This window comes from Suncus etruscus, chromosome 2, assembly GCF_024139225.1.
Source record: "Suncus etruscus isolate mSunEtr1 chromosome 2, mSunEtr1.pri.cur, whole genome shotgun sequence".
NCBI lineage: Eukaryota > Metazoa > Chordata > Mammalia > Eulipotyphla > Soricidae > Suncus > Suncus etruscus.
In genome coordinates, this window is record NC_064849.1 from 117,186,098 (window position 1) to 117,206,409 (window position 20,312).

The following is a 20,312-nucleotide window of genomic DNA, read 5'->3' on the forward strand; positions in this document are numbered from 1 at the left end:
CATTAAAATCTAAGCATAAGTGCAGAAGTGAAGCAGCCAGAATATTGATCTGACTACTTAAGTATCAATATAAGACTTTATATGTGTATTCCATGAAAAACCATAGAATAGGCCTTGACTTTATTTGATTTATTTAAGATTTTTCTGTAATACAATATAATACTATACAATACAATACACAATATGATATTGTGTATTGAATGTGCTCTTTGTTTTATTGTCATTGTCCTCAGGTTCCCATTGAAAGAGAGTAATGGCACAGAATAGATCACATTATAGAATCTAATTCTAGGGACACCACTGGCAAGCTGTGTGACTGTTACAAATTTCTTTGAAACACAATTCCCTCACCTCTCAAGAATGAGTATCATAACCCATACCAACTTTAGAATGTCCTTGTAGGGAGGATCAACTAAAATAAGAGACATAAAAGGGCTTTAGAGTGACAAAGCCATTTCAAACAGAAAATACTGTATTTAAGAGAAAACGCTTCAGTGAATATAATGGGCTGAATTTTAGTGCAAAGGGGAAGGAATCATAACTGATTTATTGAAGGCACTTTTTACTGATCCTTTGCTATATCAGCAGAGAGGACACCAAAAACTAGAAGATAAAGTCCCTGGACTCATGCTGCTCTTTATAAGGTGGGGAGACTAGAAAATATATAAAGAAGCAGGACAGGGAGACAAAAAACAACAGAAATAATGAGATGAGGCAGTTGTGAGACACATAAATGCCTCAAGGAAAAAAGCAAGTAGGAAAGGGAGGCAGACTTAGGAAGAGAGGAGCTAGTGGAAGACAGTGCAAACGGGTACAGAAGGCAGATAATTAGCAATAAAAACAAGACTCATGCAGAGAAAATGTGAGAATAAATAAAATAACTAGAAAGAGGTAAATGATGAGAAATATTATTAAATAAATATTATGTTAAATGGCAAGATCAGATGGAATTCTCCCTAAAGGAGAATAGAATGTGATAACCACAAAGGAGAGGAAGTATCATGCATATGGGGCAAAGGCAAATAGTACATTTTCAGAAACACAGAGAGGCACTGAGTAGAAAATGTGAGACCTACTGTAATATTGTAAAAGTGGAGAGAGGGTTGGTGGTAAATTTCTAAAGGAAAAGGAATGCTTTCCCTCTCATCCAGTTCTTCCACTTCCTCTTCCTCCACCTCCCCTTCTTCCTTCCCATTTTGTATTCTCCCTTTCTCTTGTTTTTATCTCTATCCTTTAACAAGGTAATACCCACACAGAAATTTGTTTTAATTAAGTGTGAGCCACCAGAAGTGCAAGTTGCCAGTGTCAGCACGTTAAAGGATTCTTTTTTTTTTTTTTTTTTTTTTTTTTTTTAATTTCTGGACCTTTCCCCTCTCCCTACTCTTTTTTTGTTTTGTTTTGTTTTGTTTTTGGGCCACACCCGGCGGTGCTCTGGGGTTACTCCTGGCTATCTGCTCAGAAATAGCTCCTGGCAGGCATGGGGGACCATATGGGACACCAGGATTCGAACCAACCACCTTTGGCCCTGGATTGGCTGCTTGCAAGGCAAACACCACTGTGCTATCTCTCCGGGCCCTAGGGATTCTTATTCATGAGGACGCCGTTCTAGCACTTCTGTTTGTTTGTTTATTTTTTAAATAATTTTTATTGTGACCAATGTGAATTACAAGTCTTTCACAGTTATATTTAAAGTATATAATGACAGTGAAATAGAGACAACACCACCAGTGTTGTCCTCCCTCCACCCCTGTTCCCAGCATGCATCATATAGGACCCTCTTGCCCCCTGGAATGCTAGTATACACCTCTGTGTATAGCTTGATGTAGATTGGGTTGTCTTGATTCTCTTGTCGTTGACTTTGGGTTTGGTGGTTAGTTATAATCATTTTTATTTCCACTCAATGGTCATGCAAATGTTTGCTCCTGGTACCATTTTTCCCCCTTAACTTTTGATGTACACAGTAGAATTCTGGATAATAGTTTACTGATAATATAAAAAATAAATGATAAAAAAAATACCTCAAAAATCTTTCCATTAAACTGTAAGGTTCTTAGCTCTCCTCACACAGATGATTTGTTCAGATTATTTGTAGAAGATTTTGTAATCAAGAGAACCAACCATATTGTAGGAGGTAAATGACTCTCCAAGAATGCACAAGTGCTGGTCACTATGACAACTGCTGGATTTTACCGACCAGAAGAAAAAAGTCAATTAGAAATCATTAAAAGAACTTGTACAGGAGCTAAAAACACATCTGCCTCACAAACTTGGAGTTCTAAAGGAAAGTCCCCTTTGGAGGCATTCCCATCATTCTTGATATCCTGGTGCATGATCTGCTCTTCTCAACATCCACATAATTTACTAGAGTGGTCCAAGAGTAACCCTATAACTTGGCTCTTCTCTACTGATTAAAATAAGCCGCTCATTATTTAGCTCTACCTTTCTTTGACCTTAAAATATTTTTAGATTTCTAAATGGAGACAATTTGGGTCTGTGTAAATCCACCCCCTACCATCTCCCCTTTCCCATTGTTGCAGACATCTGTTTACTCCAGAAAATATCAGAAGGGAAGAGATGGTTTCAGAAACCACCTTTCTGACCATTCTCCCAAGTTTTTTTTCTTCTCATATTTTAGTGACCACCTATTCTCTACATTTGAGATCACATTCCTACATTCCTGGGGTGCTAAGAGACTAAAGAAATGCTTCCATGTTTTCCAAATTAAAACAAAGTGATTATTAAAAATGGAGAGAGTATCTAGAAACAAAATGTGCTCAAATCAGTGACAGAGAGAAAAGTGAGCTGACTTTCTTAGGGCAATTCTAAGAAGGTTTAATAGAGTCTTGTCATCAGTGTTTAGTCAACAAGCTCATTAATCTCTTGAGGATATGTTAGAAGAAATATCTGGGTCCAGAAAATCAGCTTGCCTTGCTTTCAGTGGACCCAGATTTGATCCCTGGAACCCCTCAGTCCTGTCAGGAGTGATCCCTGAGTGTAGAGCCAGGAATAAATCCTGAACTGCTTGTCTGGCAAAAAATTAGAGGCCAAATTTCGGGGGAGCCACAAAATTAATTTTTGTGGCCAAATTAAATAAAACAAAACAAACAAAAACATTCAAACATTTTTTTCTTTTAGCAATACTGACTTAGATGAGGGGGAATATTTGGAAAGGATTGGAATCAGGAACAGCAGACCATCATCATAGGGCTTTTATTATTCTTTGCATATTGGCTTTAAACATTTAATAAATGCATGTAGCTATAACAACATGTGGAAGTATCTAGAATTTTGAAATTTATCAGAGGTATAATAAGGCAAAAAACTAATACCAAAATTTTAATCATTAAAATATTAAATAATAAGGGAAAATAAAAGCAAGAAAGATATAGTTTTTCTTAAAATAGCAATGATTTAACTGGGAATAAGAACAAAGTAAAAATTTATAGAGCAGAAAGAATTTATTGCTCTGAAATTGTAGACGAAAGAACACTTTGAACTATTTTTATAAAGCTCTGAAAGGGCAGAAAGAAAAAGTGGTCTAAAATTTCCTAAAACTGTAGACAGAGAAGCAAAATTGCAAGCAAATTAAGATGATTTCCAGAGGAAAAATGAGTTTTCTCATTATCAATAAAATGTTATTGATAATTTGTGAGGATCCAGTTTCAAAGTATTAAAATTTCACTAATATATCTCTAGAGCAAGTGATAGAAACAATCCCTTTGACTCTTCATTGAAGCAATTATGCTAGATCATATGCTCATACTACTAAATTCCACACATCCTCTGCATCCTTCCCTCTTGTCCAACACAGCACATACATTTCATGAGGAATTCAGATAAGTACAGATGTTCTTACATTTTACATCTTTTCAGACTGTAAAATTTGCCTCCCCTTATTTTCCCATATAAGTATTTTAATTATTCACATGACAAATATTTGTTTAACATCTATCATGAAATAAGGGAATCATAAAATATCTATCTTCCCTTTCATTAGCTTATTGTGTGATTACATATCAGAAATCCAGATATATAGCACATACATCAATTAATCAGGGCCAGAAAACATCAAAAGAAGTGAAAATTGGAGAAAGAATGATTTAGAGTTATTTGTAAGACAATACTTGCTTTTGTTGAGCTATGAATACTAAGAGAAAGGTACATTCTATATCTACAAACTCTGACATATTAATCCTATAAATGCTGACTTAAACATTTTCTTAAAAGAGATAATTTTAAATAAAAACAGAACTTAATTTTTTGTTGTTTTTGGGCCACATCCAGTGATGCTCAGGGGTTACTCCTGGCTATGCACTCAGAAAGCACCCCTAGTTTGGGGTACCATATAGAACACCAGGGATAGAACCGAGGTTCGTTCTGGGTCTGCTGCATGCAAGGCAAATGCCCTACCACTGTGCCATCGCTCTGGCCCCAAAACAGAACTTATTTTGAAAGTGAGAACTAAATGGCAATATTTGACATTTATTTAGAATATGAACAAAATTAGGAAAAATTCAACTATAGATAGAAGGTAGAGGCTATTGTAGTGGCTTAATAGGAATATAGAACAAAGAGGCAAATAGCTGAAGGTTTTTTTCTTTATACAAATAAGCATTAAACAAAATAATATAGTAGCCAGAGTGATTAATAGGGTATTTGCCTTACATGAGGTCAACTCAGGTTCAATCCCTGGCATCTCATATAGTCCTCCAAGTCCAATAGGAATAATTCCTAAGTGCAGAGCCAGAAGTAACACCTGAGAATCACTGAGTCTGGCCCAAGAGGCAAAAAATAATTTTAATATAAAAATTATGTCAAATTATTTCATCTATTTTTTAATATTATAGACTGAGTGTTAGAAGAATTCCAATATGAATGTTAGAATTCCAACATGACAAGTGCTAGTTTCAATATCAAAAGTGCAATAGACAGAATAAAGCAAATTTAAAGAAATGGTTGTATAAGTAAAATGAACCTACAGGCATCTTGAAATTAATTTGGTCAGTAATGGGACAGAATTAAGGAACGTATCATCCAACTTCTTTAAAAGTTAGTGATTTTTGGGCCCGGAGAGATAGCACAGCAGAGTTTGCCTTGCAAGCAGCCGATCCAGGACCAAAGGTGGTTGGTTCAAATCCCAGTGTCCCATATGGTCCCCCATGCCTGCCAGGAGCTATTTCTGAGAAGACAGCCAGGAGTAACCCCTGAGCCCAAAAACCATTAATGTTTCATTAATTTATTTCACGTTACACAATACCAAGTTCCATTCATGTTATTTGAATTAGAAAGATTTCCTTTTCTACAGATTAATTATAATCTTTGTATGTACATATCCACATACTTACATGCATTTTTAAAAACTTTAGTTGAATCACCGTGAATTACAAATTTATTTATAATTCAGTTTTAGATGTACAATGTTCCAATACCAATTTCTTTACCAGTGTCCATTTCTGAAGAGGAATTCTCATGCCCAAATCCAGGATATTGGAGAGACATGGGTCTGGAAGCAAAGGCCAATGTAGGTAATAATTCACACATAGTTAAGAGGATAAAACAGGTTCAGGAACTCCCTCACAGAAGCCTTCCGCTACTAAGCAGATAGCTCAGTGGTAGAAAACAGAAACCACAAACCATTTTTCCCTGACACCCAGGGTCTTTATTAGCAAGCAGTAGACCACAACCTGGGGTGGAGAAAAGGTGTCTAAGGCACCAATCCAAGGGATGCTTCCATCCAAAGATGCTTGTGACCAGTGAGTAACAAGCATATCGTGAATAGAATGGAAGATCCAACACACTTCCTTTCATCAATGTCCCCCATTTCTCTTTAGTTTTCCAGCCTGCTTCTGAAGCAGGCACATTTTTTATTTTCAGACACTGTTTACGATCCTTTTTTTCTATTTGTTTGTTTTGTTTTGTTTTGTTTTGTTTGGGGAGGGTAACATCCAGCAGTATTGATCCTTGCTTTGCACTCAGGAACTACTCCTGATGGGGGCTCAGGGAACCTCCTGGAATGCTGAGGATCAAAGCTAGGTTGGCAGTGTTAACGGCAAGCACCTTAACCACTATACTATTGCTCCCTCAGTCCCTGATTTATAATACTCTGATAATGTATTATGCATATCACTTTATCTTCTGTCAGTACCCAGTCCTTGTCCAGAATGACCATTCCATCTATCAATGTCATCATGGTCCCTTACCTGACCTGTTGCCCCTATCTCTTCACAGTGGCAAGCTTCTTACCAGTTTTTCTGCTCTTAATTTTGATTGCCTTTTGTCACAAGTTAGTCCCCTCAATTTCTATCCATGTATCAGAAAATTGCATTATTTTTTTCTTTTCTTATAGCCAAATAGTATTCCATTGGCACATACATGTTTTACCCATCCATTAATAGGAACTTAAATTATTTCTACATCTTGGCTATTGTGAATAATGCTTCCATTAATGAACTTAAAGGAGAAGGTATTTTTGAGCTAATTGCTTTTATTTTAGATAACCATAAATGTAATTCATCATAGGGTTGTTATTTTTAATTTGGGAGGAATCTCCTAAGCAATATTCTGAGAAACTGAGAGCCCATCATACCAATTCTCAATCAAGTCAATGGTTAAGTGCACAAGCCTGAGAATGCAGTGCTGCTTTGGCCCTGGGCACCAGGAATTATTTGGGCCACTCCTGCACTACTCAGAGGCCTCCAGACCCAAATCTAGTGGCGCCTTGGAGGCTCTTTGGTGCTGAAAATCAAACCAGGGTTGGCCACATACAAGACTTACGTGGGCCTGGAACCTGCCGGTTCATGGGGGTTGCTGAGCCACGTGGCCTGGGATGGCAGAAAGAAATCCTTCACCATCCATCGCCATCCAGCCCCATCGTTAATTATTTAATGCAAGACTGGGTATTAAAAATGAAGTGACAAGGTAATTTTACTTCAGATAATTACCCTTATTATATGCACAAAATTAGGATATTTAAGAACTGGGACACAGAAAGAAAATACCAACATATTTATTATATTATATATTATATCTCAACTGTTGTTTTTTCAGATAGGTGGTATGTTTTATAAGTAATAGCACATTATATAATTTTTACTTAAATGTTTGTGTAATAGACAACGAATAATTTTCATATTGAAGCAACATTACATTGTGACATTATATAAGTTTTTGATTATATCATTTAAAATGAGCATACATATATCCTATATTAAGTTTACCATTTAGCATCTAATTTAATCCTTTTATCTGACTTACCTTTCTCTTTTTATTTCAAGCAATCATTAATTTGATTTTATAATCTAAGTTTTTTTAATCTTTGTCCTGCTTGATTATCTATATATCAGAGGTGTATAAAAGCATAAGGAGTTTGTTTTTCTCCATCTGGAACATTTTAAAACATCATACCCTTGAGGTCCAACCATGTTAGTACTGCAGATGGCAGGATTTCATTGTTTTGTAGCCAAGTAGTATTCTATTGTGTTCATATTCTACATTTTTATCCAGTTATCTGTCAATAGAATCTTAGATTGTTTTAGCTCTTGATGAGTGTAAATAGTATCATATTGTAAACCATATCAAAAACACAAGGATGCATATGTCTTCTTAAATTAGTTTAGAAGTTAATACCCAGTAGTGGAATATGTCATTTCTGCTATTAATGTTTTTGAAGAATCTCCATACTGCTTTCCATAGCAACTGCGCCAATTTACATTTTCACAACAGTGGACAAGTATTTCCTTCTCTTCACAAATTCACCAACACCTATTTCTTGTCTTTTGGATAATAACCAGTCTCACAGATGTGAAGCAATAACTCGTTGCTTTTTTTATTTGCTTTTTTCTAATAATAAAAGATAATCAACATATGTTGATGTCACTGTCGGCCATCTGTATTATATTATATCATATCATATTATATTATATTATGTTATATTAATCTATTGTATATACAATAGTATATTGTATATTTAGATTAAATGATCTTCCCATTTTTAATGGGTTGCTTGTGTTTTTCTTGAAGAATTGTTTGAGATCATCATATACTCTGGCTATTGGCTTCATATATAATGGACAGTATACAAATATATTTTCCAATTTAGTAGGATACTTATCATTTTGGTCATGACTTTTGTTTTAGTTTAGTTTTGTGTTTTTGCTGTGCAGAAGTTTTTTAATATAAAGTTGTATGATTTTATTATCATTTTTCTTTGACAATTGAAATAAATCCCATAAATATTTCTAGGACAAATGTAAAATATGTAAAAATGTAAAATATGTCACATATTTTGTTCAGTTTTACAGTTAGAATCTAATATTTAGGTCTTTAATTTTCTTTGGACAAACATTTACATATGTCAGATGGTATCCTGGTTTCTTGCTCATCGTATAGTTGTCTATTTTTTTTCCCCAGCATCATTTTTTAAAGATATTTTATTGGTCTGAGTAATTTGGAAGTAAATAGAATGTTAACATGCAAAAGAAGAGAAACTCAGTGTACTGGCAGAAGAATGAGGATACAATAGTACAGGACTAAACTAAGGTAAATAAATGGAACAAGATCAAATAAAAAAGCACAATAATTTTTAATTAGCTACTAAAATCCTGAAGTCTTTTCATTAAAGAATACACTAAGCGTGCTCGCTTCGGCAGCACATATACTAAAATTGGAACGATACAGAGAAGATTAGCATGGCCCCTGCGCAAGGATGACACGCAAATTCGTGAAGCGTTCCATATTTAAAAAAAAAAAAAAAAAGAATACACTAAGCTAGAGTTCAAAGGCAACTAGTCACCCCTTTCCTTTACTGTGAAATTTAATGGTGGGATTTTAAGAGTTGCTTACATTAAAAGCATTTTTGTATAAAGCAAGAATTTGATGTTTTATGGAACAAGATTCTCCTTTGTGGCTATACCTGAAATGTTAACCTCATTTGCAGCATTCTATACCTGACTTAGTGCTTTGGTGGGGCACACATTTTTATAGCCAATCTCAATTCTTGGTCTTCAGCCTTAGAGCATCAAGTTCACTTGCATTGGACCACAATGTTAGCTACAATGCTAAAACCAAGAAACTTAAGAAGTTCTGGTGGTGGACTTACTCCCATCCTGGTCATTTTTAAGCTTGCTCTCAAGCTCATATATTTAGTTTTGCCTCCAGCCACTTTAATAAAGGTTGATGTTTTTCCATCAATTTTTTAATCTTTTTCCTTGCCCCTACAAAAACAATTCTGTAATAAACCCAGGTTGAAGGGCCAGAACTCATTAGAAGAGTTTTGCCCTAAGCCTGTTTTTAAATTTGAACCACCTATTCCAAATATGCATTGAGTGTTCTCCAGAAGCTTTTAAAGATTTTATTTAAATCTTAACTGAAGCGTTTATGGAAAGAACAGAGTTTATGCCAAACTCTGGATTTAGTCAGGAGTCTCAGAAATGCTATTTTAGTGCACTAAGTACCTGTCTGTGCACAGCTCTCTGCAGAAGAGCATTACTACCCATGATTTCCTCTGGCTAACCTTCTTTTTTAGCTATTTCCATCGGATATAGAATAAACCAAATAACATTTCTATGTATTTTCTTTGAGTTAACTATGTCCATATTGTTGGAGTGGGAAAGATCCTCATCATCTATGAGTTCTCCAATTTTTATTAACTTTTTATTATTATAACCTTACAAATATAAGTTCCTTATGAATGAAATAACCATGCACCTCAAGTTTTATAGAACCATCCCAATTATGTATACTTTAACTCTAAATAATAATATATCTTGTCCAATGCAAAAATGACTTAGTCTATATAAATGAAATTTGGTCCAACCACCCCATGAATCCCAACTCATTAAGTTTACCAAAATATTCAGTTTCATCCTTCACCATACAATTGAATTCTTTTACTAGATTTTCCCACCTCCCTCCCCGCCCACTTCTAGCAATTACTTATTTGATCTTGTAATTTAAATATTTGTTTTTGTTGTATTTAGTTGTTTCATTTATTTACTTTCACAGATAATTGAAATAATATGTTGTTTATCTTTACCCTCCAAGTCTATCCAGGCTATTGTAAATGACAGGTTTTTTTTTTACAATGAGTAGTAGTCCTTATGTAAATTTGCTATGTATTTATTCATTATGTCAGTAACTTTTAGTAACTCTAGATTATTGTAAACAATTGCAGTAACTATGGAGGTGCATATGTCTTTGAATTAGTGTTTCTGTATTTGGGCATAAAATCTCAGAACTGGTATGACTGATTCACATGGAATTACTTTATTTAAGTTCACTAAGACTCTCTTTACTTCTTTCCATCATGACTACACCTGTTCACATTCCCATCAATAATATACAAGTGGTACATACTCTTTAAATTCCCTCTAACACTGATGTTTGGGAGAATAACCATTCTCAGAGATGTGAACTATTTCCTCATTTCTGTTTATATATTTCCCAAAATAATAGAGATGATGAGCACCTTTTTTTTTTTTTTTTTTTTTTTTATAATTTTGTTTTTTTTTTTTTTTTTTTTATTTTTTTTTTTTATTTAAACACCTTGATTACATACATGATTGTGTTTGGGTTTCAGTCATAAAAGGAACACCACCCATCACCAGTGCAACATTCCCATCACCCAAGTCCCAAATCACCCTCCTCCCCACCCAACCCCCGCCTGTACCCTAAACAGGCTCTACATTTCCCTCATACATTCTCAATATTAGGACAGTTCAAAATGCAGTTATTTCTCTAACTAAACTCATCACTCTTTGTGGTGAGCTTCCTGAGGTGAGCTGGAACTTCCAGCTCTTTTCTCTTTTGTGTCTGAAAATTATTATTACAAGGGTGTCTTTCATTTTTCTTAAAACCCATAGATGAGTGAGACCATTCTGCGTTTTTCTCTCTCTCTCTGACTTATTTCACTCAGCATAATAGATTCCATGTACATCCATGTATAGGAAAATTTCATGACTTCATCTCTCCTGACAGCTGCATAATATTCCATTGTGTATATGTACCACAGTTTCTTTAGCCATTCATCTGTTGAAGGGCATCTTGGTTGTTTCCAGAGTCTTGCTATGGTAAATAGAGCTGCAATGAATATAGGTGTAAGGAAGGGGTTTTTGTATTGTATTTTTGTGTTCCTAGGGTATATTCCTAGGAGTGGTATAGCTGGATCGTATGGGAGCTCGATTTCCAGTTTTTGGAGGAATCTCCATATCGCTTTCCATAAAGGTTGAACTAGACAGCATTCCCACCAGCAGTGGATAAGAGTTCCTTTCTCTCCACATCCCCGCCAACACTGTTTATTCTCATTCTTTGTGATGTGTGCCATTCTCTGGGGTGTGAGGTGGTATCTCATCGTTGTTTTGATTTGCATCTCCCTGATGATTAGTGATGTGGAACATTTTTTCATGTGTCTTTTGGCCATGCGTATTTCTTCTTTGTCAAAGTGTCTGTTCATTTCTTCTCCCCATTTTTTGATGGGGTTAGATGTTTTTTTCTTGTAAAGTTCTGTCAGTGCCTTGTATATTTTGGAGATTAGCCCCTTATCTGATGGGTATTGGGTGAATAGTTTCTCCCACTCAGTGGGTGGCTCTTGTATCCTGGGCACTATTTCCTTTGAGGTGCAGAAGCTTCTCAGCTTAATATATTCCCATCTGTTAATCTCTGCTTTCACTTGCTTGGAGAGTGCAGTTTCCTCCTTGAAGATGCCTGTAATGTCCTGGAGTGTTTTGCCTATGTGCTGTTCTATATATCTTATGGTTTTGGGGCTGATATCGAGGTCTTTAATCCATTTGGATTTTACCTTTGTACATGATGTTAGCTGGGGGTCTAAGTTTAATTTTTTGCAAGTGGCTATCCAGTTGTGCCAACACCACTTGTTGAAGAGGCTTTCCCTGCTCCATTTAGGATTTCCTGCTCCTTTATCAAAAATTAGATGGTTGTACGTCTGGGGAACATTTTCTGAGTATTCAAGCCTATTCCACTGATCTGAGGACCTATCCTTATTCCAATACCATGCTGTTTTGATAACTGTTGCTTTGTAGTACAGTTTAAAGTTGGGAAAAGTAATTCCTCCCATATTCTTTTTCCCAATGATTGCTTTAGCTATTCGAGGGTGTTTATTGTTCCAAATGAATTTCAAAAGTGTCTGATCCACTTCTTTGAAGAATGTCATGGGTATCTTTAGAGGGATGGCATTAAATCTGTATAATGCCTTGGGGAGTATTGACATTTTGATGATGTTAATCCTGCCAATCCATGAGCAGGGTATGTGTTTCCATTTCCGTGTGTCCTCTCTTATTTCTTGGAGCAGAGTTTTATAGTTTTCTTTGTATAGGTCCTTCACATATTTAGTCAAGTTGATTCCAAGATATTTGAGTTTGTGTGGTACTATTGTGAATGGGGTTGTTTTCTTAATGTCCATTTCTTCTTTATTACTGTTGGTGTATAGAAAGGCCATTGATTTTTGTGTGTTAATTTTGTAGCCTGCCACCTTGCTATATGAGTCTATTGTTTCTAGAAGCTTTTTGATAGAGTCTTTAGGGTTTTCTAAGTAGAGTATCATGTCATCTGCAAACAGTGAGAGCTTGACTTCTTCCTTTCCTATCTGGATTCCCTTGATATCCTTTACTTGCCTAATCGCTATAGCAAGTACTTCCAGTGCTATGTTGAATAGGAGTGGTGAGAGAGGACAGCCTTGTCTTGTGCCAGAATTTAGAGGGAAGGCTTTCAGTTTTTCTCCATTGAGGATAATATTTGCCACTGGCTTGTGGTAGATGGCCTTCACTATATTGAGAAAGGTTCCCTCCATTCCCATCTTGCTGAGAGTTTTGATCAAGAATGGGTGTTGGACCTTATCAAATGCTTTCTCTGCATCTATTGATATGATCATGTGGTTTTTATTTTTCTTGTTATTGATGTTGTGTATTATGTTGATAGATTTACGGATGTTAAACCAGCCTTGCATTCCTGGGATGAAACCTACTTGATCGTAGTGGATGATCTTCTTAATGAGGCATTGAATCCTATTTGCCAGGATTTTGTTGAGGATCTTTGCATCTGCATTCATCAGTGATATTGGTCTGTAATTTTCTTTTTTGGTAGCGTCTCTGTCTGGTTTAGGTATCAAGGTGATGTTGGCTTCATAAAAGCTATTTGGAAGTGTTTCTGTTTGTTCAATTTCATGAAAGAGTCTTGCCAAGATTGGCAGTAGTTCCTCTTGGAAAGTTTGATAGAATTCATTAGTGAATCCATCTGGACCTGGCCTTTTGTTTTTCGGCAGACATTTGATTACTGTTTTAATTTCATCAATGGTGATGGGGTGTTTAGATATGCTACATCCTCTTCCTTCAACCGTGGAAGATTATAAGAGTCCAAGAATTTATCCATTTCTTCCAGGTTCTCATTTTTAGTGGCGTAGAGTTTTTCAAAGTAGTTTCTGATTACCCTTTGAATCTCTGTCATATCAGTAGTGATCTCTCCTTTTTCATTCCTGATACGAGTTATCAAGTTTCTCTCTCTCTCTTTCTTTGTTAGGTTTGCCAGTGGTCTATCAATCTTGTTTATTTTTTCAAAGAACCAACTTCTGCTTTTGTTGATCTTTCGGATTGTTTTTTGAGTTTCCACTTCGTTGATTTCTGCTCTCAGCTTTGTTATTTCCTTCTGTCTTCCTATTCTTGGGTCCTTTTGTTGAGCATTTTCTAGTTCTATTAGCTGTGTCATTAAGCTACTCTGGTAAGCTCCTTCTTCCTTCCTGATGTGTGCTTGCAAAGCTATAAATTTTCCTCTCAGTACTGCTTTTGCTGTGTCCCATAAGTTCTGAGAGTTTGTGTCTTTATTGTCATTTGTTTCCAGGAACCTTTTTATTTCCTCCTTGATTTCATCTCGGACCCACTGGTTATTGAGCATGAGGCTGTTTAACTTCCAGGTGTTAAAGTGTTTCTTCTGAGTCCCTTTGGAGTTCACAAATAATTTCAGAGCCTTGTGGTCAGCGAAGGTAGTCTGCAAAATTTCTATCCTCTTGATCTTATGGAGGTATGTTTTATGTGCCAGCATGTAGTCTATCCTGGAGAATGTCCCATGTACATTGGAGAAGAATGTGTATCCAGGTTTCTGGGGATGGAGTGTCCTATATATATCCACTAGGCCTCTTTCTTCCATTTCTCTCCTCAGGTCTAGTATATTCTTGTTGGGTTTCAGTCTGGTTGACCTGTCCAGTGTTGACAAAGCCGTGTTTAGGTCCCCCACAATTATTGTGTTGTTGTTGATATTATTTTTCAGATTTGTCAGCAGTTGTATTAAATATTTTGCTGGCCCCTCATTCGGTGCATATATGTTTAGGAGAGTGAATTCTTCCTGCTCTACGTACCCCTTGATTAATATAAAATGTCCGTCTTTGTCCCTTACAACCTTCCTGAGTATAAAGTTTGCATTATCTGATATTAGTATGGCCACTCCAGCTTTTTTATGGGTGTTGTTTGCTTGGATAACTTTTCTCCAGCCTTTTATTTTGAGTCTATGTTTGTTCTGACTATTCAGGTGCGTTTCTTGTAGGCAGCAGAAGGTTGGATTGAGTTTTTTGATCCATTTAGCCACTCTGTGTCTCTTAACTGGTGCATTTAGTCCATTGACGTTGAGAGAAAGAATTGTCCTGGGATTTAACGCCATCTTTATTTCAAAATTTGGTGTGTCTTTTGGGTAGTCTTGTCTTAGATTAGGTCTTTCAGTTTTTCTCTTAAGACTGGTTTTGTGTCTGTGAAGTTTCTGAGCTGTTTTTTGTCTGTGAAACCATGTATTCTTCCATCAAACCGGAAAGTGAGTTTTGCTGGGTATAGTATTCTGGGTGAAGCATTCATTTCATTCAGTCTTGTCACAATATCCCACCACTGCTTTCTGGCATTGAGCGTTTCTGGTGACAGGTCTGCTGTAAATCTCAGGGAAGCTTGCTTGAACATGATTTCCCCTTTTGATCTTGCTGTTTTCAGAATTCTGTCTCTATCTGTGGGATTTGTCATTGTGACTAGGATGTGTCTTGGGGTGGTTTTTCTGGGGTCTCTTTTGGTTGGTACTCTTCGGGCATGCAGGATTTGATCACATATATTCTTTAGCTCTGGAAGTTTCTCTTTAATGATGTTCTTGACCATTGATTCTTCCTGGAAATTTTCTTCCTGGGTCTCTGGGACTCCAATGATTCTTAAGTTGTTTCTGTTGATCTTATCATAGACTTCTATTTTCGTCTGTTCCCATTCTTTGACTAATTTTTCCATTGTCTGCTCATTTGCTTTAAGTTTTTTGTCCAATCTCTCCTGCTGTATGGAATTGTTATGTATCTCATCTTCCACAGCACCAAGTCTATTCTCAGCTTCTGATACCCTGTCCCAGAGCTTATCCATTTTGTCATTCACTTCGTTTACTGAGTTTTTCAGGCCTGTTAGTTGACATGTTATTTCAGTTTGGAGTTTTGTCATTTCTGCCTTCATATTTTCTTGGTTCTTATTAGTGTTCTGTTCAACTCGATCCATGGTTTCTTGGAGTCTGTTGAGCACCTTCCATATTGCTAGTCTAAAGTCCTTATCTGAGAGGTTGATTAGTTGTTCAGTCATTATCTGGTCCTCAGAATTGTCATCTTCATTCTCTATGTCTGATGCTGGCCTGCGCTGTTTCCCCATTGTCACATTTGTATTGTGGGTTTTTCTACGTGTTGTAGTGGTATTCATTGTCTATATGATGTAGGCAGCACACTCCTCTGGCTCCTCCCTTTCTGGATGGGCTGACTTGCCTCTAAGGGAGGGGAGTCCTCCGTGGATGAAGCCTCACACTGGGTCAAATCTTAGGCCCGAGCATGTAACAGAGAAGACAGTCCAGAGAGAAATGTTTGCTTCTGTGATATAGCGTCGTTCTTAGTGTGATTTTTCCTTCTTGTTGCAATGGAGTTCTTTCCTTAGAAAGAGTGCACGGCCGCGTAGCGAAGCGGAGCGGCCGTGCTCCTCTGAGCCTCTTTTTGCCCCACTCGCAAGAGTTTCACGCAAGAGGACAGTAGACAGACATAGACAGGTCACACTCACAGTCTTTCACAGCTGAGCCCCACTGGGCCGGTGTACTTTCGCGGATTTTCCCCGCCTGGTGTCACACACAGGGAGCCAGCTTTTGCAAAGGATAGCCGGTTTTTATGCTCTGAAGTCCCTCCCTGAAAATGGCGTCTGGGCGAGCGAGGTTTCTGGAGGCTCTTTTTGCCCCACTCGCAAGAGTTTCACGCAAGAGGACAGTAGACAGACATAGACAGGTCACACTCACAGTCTTTCACAGCTGAGCCCCACTGGGCCGGTGTACTTTCCTGATGAGCACCTTTTAATGTGCCTGTTGGCCATATGAACTTCTGAGGAGTTTTAGTTGTGAGCATCTGCCCTAACTTTTAAATTGGGATGCTTGTGCTTTTCATGAAGAGTGAGATCTTTATCTGAATCTTAATATAAAATCCATATTACATGCGATTTACAAATCCCTTTTCAGGCTAATGAGATAGTACACAAGGCCAACAAGGGTTCAATCCTTAGCACCACATAAGTTTCTTTGAGCACCATCAGGAGTGATTCCTGAGCACAACTAGATTTGGCCCCAAAACAAACAAAAACAAACTAAAAAAACTTCCTCCTTTCAGAGTAGGATGTTTATTCTAATGATGATGATTGTTACAGTGTGCTAAAACTTTGTAGTAAGATAATTTTTTTTGTTTTCAAGGTAAGTTTTATTTTCATGATTTACAATAGTCAAGAATTATTAAAAATCAAGTGAAACTGAAGAGATTTTACATACTTTTAAATATTCTAATAGAAACTAGTATGATAAACTACAATGAATATGCAGTGGTGTGATTTTACTTTCTAAAAATAAGTAACTAGTGGTATCAGGGAGATAACTGACAGAAACACAAGCCTTGAAAATGAAAATGTCCATATTTGTTTTCAGACTTTTTAAAGATATGTAGTTCTATATTTCTTTATTCTAAACACCCTTATTTACAGAGTTGCTCATAATTCAGTGCTCTAACACAAATCTCACCAGCAATGTAAAATTCTCTTTACCATTGCCCTCAGTTTCCTAATCTCTCCATTGTCAGGTATGAATAATTTATTTAATATTGCTTGTTACAACTAAATTATAAGTAGTTATCAAACTAAGTGACTAAAAGTATATTTGTGAAAAATCATCATCTCACAATGGGGTCATTCCTTGAATATTTACTAAGTTGTTCATTGATAGTTGAGCATTCTGTGTTGGTTTTGTTTGTTGAGTTTATGTGGCTTTGATGATAATTTCATACCTAATTTGGCATATTCCTACTGCAATAACAGTACTAAAATTATAGAGGTGTCACATGGCCACATATGTGGCTGCATTGTCCAGGACTTTGAGAATCTTTTTCTGAGTTGTTCATAAGATGGCAACAGTAGATTGTAGGACTGGCTGCACAGATTTCTGTTTCAGAGTCCAGAAGCATAGGAGGATACAGCCCACCCTGGCTTCAAAGAGTTCCGGAGATGTCAGCCACAAAGCCAACATAACTAGAGTTTTTCACAATGAAGTATCTCTGCAGAGATACTTGGAAAAGTGCTGAAGTTGGGCCACTGATGTAATGACATTTATTGGGTGTGCCTATGTGTGCAGCAACCAAGTCTTCAGCATAGCAGTGGATTTGCCACACCCCACTCCCGAGAGGCCACAGTGAGATCTGCTGGACACCCGGTATATCCATGAGTTTTTGTGGCTTAATTTGCTTCTTTTTCAAGTATTAGGTGGTCTATGGCAATGGCCAATGGGCAGATATGACAACATTTCTGTTTTCAGACTTTTTTACACATTGTTTTCTAGAGATTTTCTGTGTCTCATCTTATAGCTGCTTGTTGTCCTGAACTGTTGTTATTCTGTTGCTTAGACCTTCTATTTCATCTTTTGTATCACCTACTATAGTCTTTATTTATATCATTCATGATTGTAGCTTTTTTTTTTCATACTTTCTTATGCCTTTCTGACTATCTTTGCCATTGTTTCTTGGGGCTCATTGGGTTTGCTGTGGTTCTGTGGTTCTGGCTTTTCTGCAAATGAATTTTGCAGGGGATGTCTGAGGAATTTGGCTGGGACTTGCTCTTTTTCTTCCCTACCTATCTTCACCCAGTATGAGCAGTGATATTTGATGAAAAGAGCTGTCATGGCTGTGTAGTTCAGAAGCAGGTGGTTGATTCTTGTCAAAAAAAGCAAGGGTCTGAGGAAGGCTGGGGCTCATTCTTTGGTCTTCTTCCACTGAGCTGCACTCCATCGAAGGAGCAGAAAGCTTTTGTGGTTTGAATTCCTTGCTTGAGCACTGGATTTCCTGAACCCATTCTTGTACCTTTTCACTGTGTGAATTATTTTCTGTGGATCTCTACAACTGGAACTGTCCCCCCTGACCTAATCGGACAGTGGAATGGGAACTGCCTTTCCTGTCTGAGAGATTGGTGGTGGGAATCAAACCTTAACCAATCTCCCAGAGATCATGGCACTTCATTACTCGTCCCCTTTTCGGTTTCCCTTGTCATTGGCATCAAGTTCCCAAAGACAACATTGAGACATATCAAGAATATACTATTACTTATGTTTTCCCCTTGCATTTCATTGTTTTATATTCAGATCTGTGTTAAAAAGTATGTCTGCATATATATCATGCATGTATTTTTCATGTCTATTATATATCTATTTTTGTGACTATCACCTTTTCATATTTTTGGCTCTTGGATGCTGAAGAGTTACTGCTGATGATCTCAGCATAACCATATGGATCCCAGGTATCAAACTCAAGTTGCCCACATATAAGGCAAATGCCCTTCCTGCTGTAATATCTCTCTGGTTCCAGGTGACCACTACCAGGAGTAACTCCTAAGCACCACAGATTTGGGCCAATATACCCCAAAATGGAACAGTGAAGATTCTTGGGGAGTAGGTGTTGGGTTCTGAACAAACTCTTGGCTGAAATCTTCACATCAATGGAAAGCTATGAAAAAGTGAGTCAGGAATGCAATAGGAAAGAATTTTTCAAGGAGTGAAAGTACAAAGTCTTGTGGTTCCCATTAGATAACCAAATGATAAAACAGAGAAGATAGGCCAGTGATATAGAAGGGTAAGAGCACATAGAGCTGCTTAAGAAATGAGAAAAAACATGTGTTTTTCATATCATTTAATTGCTGACAAATAAGAGTTCTGAGCAGAAAAGTAATAGCCTCTTTAATCATTTGACTGCTGTATAAAGGATTTAGCAAGAGAATACAAGACAGATAAGCAAAAATGCTGTTCTTACTGTCAAAATCCTATTGCTTGGATCTGGCAGAAGAGATGAAAGGTAGAAGTAGGTAGATTCTGACTATAATTTGAAGATGTTCTTGAGTTGCTTTTAGGTGCATTGCATGCACATTATTGAAAAGGTGACAACATGATTTATTCCTTAGATTGAAGCATGTCTAAGAGCATTGTGATTGTTAGGTATAATGACGACAGGGACAGGGAAAGTGCCCCACCACACCTCAGGTAGAAACTTTCTGTCCTGCTAAAAGGGGCATGGAAAGGCTCAAGTCCTAATATTCAGAATTGCCAACCCACAGAGCCTGCATCAAAACTAATATTCAACCCTTTAATCTATATTTTTCGCACAGTTTTGGAAGTTGAATTTTAATACTATATGTGTTCCCTACACAATTTATAAAAGAAGCATTTCTTGCTTCTTTGTTGTAAATTAACTAATTATATAGAAGTGGTTTATTTCTTTTTTTGAAGATTGGAGTTGGGTCATGCCTGGTAGTGCTCAAGGCTTACTTATATCTCTGTGCTCAGGAATTCTTCCTGGAAATGCTTAGGGCTTATATATGGCTTTGTCCTCAGGAATCTCTCCTGGCAATGGTTGGCATGTTGACCATATGTCAAGCAAGCTTTTTAACCCCACTTCTCCTCTGTATCCCAGTATACTTTATTTGAAGCCTCAATTTTATTCCATTGTGTGTCTGTTTTTTAATGTCAATTCCATGCTGCTTTGATTACTGTTCTTTTGTAGCAGAGTTTAAAATTGGGGAGTATTATGTCTCCATTTTCTTCTCTCTGGATTATTTTAGTTACCAGTGTTTTTTTAGTTCAAGAAATTTTTTTAATTTTTGTTCTCTGTCTCAAAATATCACCTTTGGATGCTCATAGGAATTGTATTGATTCTGTACATTGCTTTTGGTTAAAAGAACAATAAACAATGTTAAAATGTTTTTAGTTCATGAGGAAAAACTCTCATTTTTTGTGTCATGTGTTTAATA

The 20,312-nt window shown here is 36.8% G+C and overlaps 1 protein-coding gene and 1 non-coding gene across 3 annotated transcripts in view; both read left to right on the forward strand.

Annotated features, from left to right (window-relative positions):
- Positions 1 to 20,312, forward strand: part of RAB3C (RAB3C, member RAS oncogene family) — a 293,040-nt gene that overhangs the window by 246,602 nt on the left and 26,126 nt on the right. The gene's annotated exons all lie outside the window — the stretch shown is intronic.
- Positions 8,633 to 8,739, forward strand: LOC126003053 (U6 spliceosomal RNA). The gene has a single exon (XR_007493597.1). It is a non-coding gene; the product is annotated as a U6 spliceosomal RNA (small nuclear RNA).